Raw genomic sequence first — 4,863 nt, forward strand, 5'->3', positions numbered from 1 at the left:
TAATGTATACCCCTCACTCTTGAACCTACCCCCCCACCTCCCCATCCCACCCCGCTGGGTCATCGCAGAGCCCTGAACTGAGGTTTTAAAGGACGGCACATGATGACTTGGTAGAGTTGTATTTCGTCCCAGCCATGCTGACTTCCTTCCCTTTGCTGGGTCATCTGACTCCCTCTTGGTCCCCTCTGCTCCCCCAGCACGGGGTGGGCAGAGGGCATTGAGGGAGAGGCTGACCACACCCACGTTAGCCTGACTTCCAGGGGCACCGTTAACCCCAGGGATCCCTTTCCTCTCTGTTGCTTTCACATGAACTGCAGGTCACTGTCAGTCGGCTGGCCTGTCACAGTGCGAGCACCGCTCTAAAATGGAGTGTCCACCTGTCCTGCGAGTCCAGCTCCCTAATGAGGTGAGAAGCCGGCCTTGAGCACAAGACTGCCCTTTTAAAACCTATGACTTGGGACTCCCCTGGTGGTCCAATGGTTAGAACTTCCAGTGCAGTGGTCAAGGGTTCAGTCCCTGTTTGGGGAACTGAGATTGCACAGGCTGCAGGGTGAGGCCAAAAAAGAAATCAATAAACCGCATGACTTAGGCGTTTCAGTCCTGTGTCCTCTCACCTTCCTTGTTTACTTTTTCTCTCTCTCTCTCTTTTCTATTTTAAGGAGGAGGTTGGGAGTGGGTAGGGAGGGTGTTATGGGATTTTAGCTCCCCGACCAGGGATTGAACCCAGGCCCGCGGCAGTGAGAGCACAGAGTCCTAACCACTGGACCACCAGGGAATTCCCCCAAGTCAACTTTTGTGTTCATTCCAAGAACCCATGTCCTTGGAGAACATTTCTTAGAAGGAAGTAATGGCGTTGGTGTAAAAGCATAAGCATGATTGGAGGGACTCTGCTCTGTGACGTGAGAGGTTGGCTGACCTGGGCCCCGGGAGTGGCAGGAAAGAGAAGAAACCAGCCATCAGAAAGAGCACCATGTAAACACTCAGGCACCAGCATCCTCATCCAAGAAGCTGCTACGAATGTCAAGCGCGTCGTCGTTGCTGAGGCAGGCTCAGAGGCCAGCCAAGCTCTGGGCTGTGCCAGTGGAAGGATGAAACGCTGCTGTCGTTTTCTCTGCTCATTAACGTCCAGTTTCCTGAGGTGACACGGCTCCTAGTGCGTGAAGAAAGCAAACGTGTCTTTGTCCTTCTCTGGCTCTTCATGTCAAGCTTAGCTTTACGACAGATGAGCCCAGGCTCATTCCAATGACTTATCCATGTCAACAAAAATGGCAGAAAGAATCTTTAGGGCAGGACCTACACTTAGACGTGGATGAACACGGGATACGCTGTGGCATTTGGACCTCTTGGATGGTCAAGAATCCTGCCCTTTCCAGTACAACTGAAGGGATGACAGTGACCGGCTGCCTCGGGAAATTCTATGGAGGTTCCTGAGAATGTCCACAGGCGCTGTCAGCAGCTCCACCCAGACCTGTCTGCTGCTGAAACTGTATATTCGTCTAGCCCAGGGCTCAACCGCCCAGGCCCGGGGCCAAGGATGGTCCTATTTCTGTTGAGAAGGGTCAGGAATGCTTTCCATTTAATCCTGTCTCAGATAACATTCAGATGCTTTAGCCCATAAAAATAAATTCAATTCTTGGAGGTCTAATGTGTGTTTGGGTCTTTATATATAGACGGTGGGGACTATATTTCAATATTGGCTTTAATAGAAAAAGCAGGCCCTGCGTGTCTGTAAAATGAAGCCATTGAAGCCATTTTAAAACCTATAATTATCTTGATAATGCAATAGAATGGGAGATGCAATAGAATTCAATAACATAATGTAGATTTTTAAAAATTCTAAAGACAATATTTGGATCGATCATTTAAATACAGTTCAAACAGGCCTAACTTTATTTCTCACTTAGAAAAAGGTAAGAAAACCGTTTCTGATTGCTGTCGATCCAGGCCATGAATGAATAGCCATTCCTGCCACAGGAAAATTGAATTTCTCTAGAGACCTTTGCATTGTGGCAAAGGCAGCAACTTATGAATTTGTCCGGAGCGCCACCTAGTGGAGAGAAGTATTGCTGCAGAAACCTCCGCGGGTAATGGTGTTTAAATTTCTTCTCAAGAGAAATCAGAATTTCTTGTTAATAGAAACAATGTGAAACCCTTTTTTAAATCTCTAGTTTGTAAACGTAAATCTCAGTTTTCTCTAACCTGTAGTCTGTAAATGATTTTTCCAATCTGTTTTTGTTGTTCCGTCATTCTTTGTGCGACTTCCCTGTCCTTCACCATCTTCCTGAGTTTGCTCAAACTCGTGTCCATTGAGTCAGTGAAGCCATCCAACCATCTCATCCTCTGTTGCTCCCTTCTCCTCTTGCCCTCAGTCTTTCCCAGCATCAGGATTTTTTTTCCAATGAGTATAAATGTTTTACCTCAGTAAATACATCATACTGAATGTAACCATTTCTTAGGTAAGTCAGAATCCGATCGTGCTTTTTGAAATGAGGTCACTGGTTGATTAAATTATAGGTTATAATTATTTAAGTGGCACATTCAGGTATATGTGTGTGTGTGCGTGCATAGGCATGTATACACACATGTGTGTAGGGTATATAGTCACTTCCTTATAAAAGCATGCAGAATGTGCTCTGCCACCCATTGGAAAGTTTGCCACTCATTCGAAATGACCCTGACACTGGGAAAGATTGAAGGCAGGAGGAAAATGGGATGACAGAGGATGAGATGATTGGAAGGTATCACCGACTTGATGGACATGAGTTTGAGTAAACTCTGGGAATTGGTGATGGGCAGGGAGGCCTGCTGTGCTTCGGTCCTTGGGTTTGCAAAGAGTCAGAGATGACTGAGCAACTGAACTGAACCGAACTTGCCACCAAAACTGCCCCGCTGTGAGCCCCCGGGAGGGCAGGGGCCACTGCATATGGGGGTTTGTAGCCTGTGGCTGCAGATTTAAAGCTGTGGTTCTCAACCTTGACTGTATTTTGGAATCCTCAGGAGAGCTTTCAAAAAACAGTGATGCCAGGTCGCACCCCCAGAGACTCTGATTTAATTGGTGTATAGAAGGTGGTGAGTACTGGGAATTTTAAACACTCCCCAGATGATTCTAATGTGCCCTCAATAACTTCTCCCAAGTGCAGAAATGGCAGTATCACTCCTCTGAGAGAGCAGAAGCCAGCAAGAAGGAAGAGGGTAATGAAAAGGAGGCTGGGAACTTGCCTGCAACCTCATGGCCCTGGTGGCTCAGAAGGTAAAGAATCCACCAGCAACACAGGAGACACAGGTTCAATTCCTGGACATAACTGAGCGACCAACACATACACAAGTACCTGGTTATTAACTGGTTACCTAGTGCTGTTAACTGGCAATTAACTGGTTACCTGGTGCTACTCACCACCCAGTGTGAGAACAGTGTTACGGGTATTCTTCTAGCCTGCCAGTCACAGGTGGTTGAACGAAAGGAAGAGCATGAGGACATCAGAAAGCTCCAGAAACGAACCTCTCATTGGTTTACAAGCTAGCACTGAAAAGTGTTCACAAAAGGGAAATAAATTAATAAAGAGTATATGTTTAATTTCAGTAGTAATTATATGTGTACAAATAAACATATCTTCCCTCCTAATTACCATAAAAATTATTTTAATGATATTCAGTGTTAACAGGGCAAGAGTGAAACTCATCTTCCATTGACTGTATCCGCTTTGGAAAATAATTGAGCAGCATGGGTCAGGGCTGATAAAAATGTTTCCTGTTTATCCGAAGAGATGATACAAATGAGCTTACAAAACAGAAAGAGACTCACAGACTTAGAGAATGAATCTACAGTTGCCAGGAGAAGAATGAGGAGAAGGGATAGTTAGAGAGTTTGGGATGGATATGTAGACATTGCTGGATTTAAAATGGATAACCAACAAGGACCTACTATACAGCACATAGAACTCTGCTCCATATTATGTGGCAGCCTGGATGGGAGGGGAGTTTGGGGGAAAATGGATACATGTCCATGTACGGTTGAGTCCCTTCACTGTTCATCTGAAACTATCACAACACGGGTTAATCAGCTATATCCCAATATGGAAAAAAAAAAAAAAAGTTTCCTGTTTAACCACCTAATTCCCCTGAAAATCTGAGGAAACATTTTATAATATGGGAAAATCTACATGGATGAAAAGGTTCATCATAATTATTCTTAATAGTACAATATGAGAAATAGTCAAAGTATAAACAGTAAGAGAAAGGTTAAAAAGATAAATCACATATCCATTGGGTAGAACATTATGCAGCCATTATAAACATTGTTAGAAATGAAAATGTTTCGTATCAAAATCTTTATGCTCTAATGCTAAGTAAGGGCTTCCCAGATGGCACTAGTGGTAAAGAATCCGCCTGCCAATGCAGGAGACCTGAGACTCAGGTTCAATCCCTGGGTTGGGTAGATCCCCTGGAGGAGGGCATGGCAACCCACTCCAGTATTCTTGCCTGGAGAACCCCCACGGACAGAGGAGCCTGGTGGGCTACAGTCCACAGGGTCGAGAAGAGTCAGACAGGACTGAAGTGGCTTAGCACACAGCACAGGGGATGAATGAGGGGCAGGAATGGAGAGTCCTGGGGCTCTGCAGGCACCTCCAAGCTCTGATTCTGTAAAGTGCTCTTCCTCCCTAAAGAAAGCAGGTGTTACTTAACAAAAACTCCCCCAAAGTGCAAGGAGTTGACCAACCTCAGCCAGATGGACAATTCCAGGGAAAAAAACCACCGCAAAATGCCAAGAAGACACAGGAGCAGCAGAGAAAGAGGATCCCTGAACGGGATGCCAATTCTGTTTGATGAGTCAGGAGTGGGACCTAGAAGGTACAGGTTTTGAAA

The 4,863-nt window shown here is 45.5% G+C and overlaps 1 non-coding gene across 1 annotated transcript; it reads right to left on the minus strand.

The window, feature by feature from the left end:
• Positions 1-702: 702 nt before the first annotated feature.
• Positions 703-775, minus strand: TRNAE-CUC (transfer RNA glutamic acid (anticodon CUC)). The gene has a single exon. It is a non-coding gene; the product is annotated as a tRNA-Glu (tRNA).
• Positions 776-4,863: the final 4,088 nt, after the last annotated feature.

This window comes from Bos taurus, chromosome 23 (assembly GCF_002263795.3).
Source record: "Bos taurus isolate L1 Dominette 01449 registration number 42190680 breed Hereford chromosome 23, ARS-UCD2.0, whole genome shotgun sequence".
Taxonomy (NCBI): Eukaryota; Metazoa; Chordata; class Mammalia; order Artiodactyla; family Bovidae; genus Bos; species Bos taurus.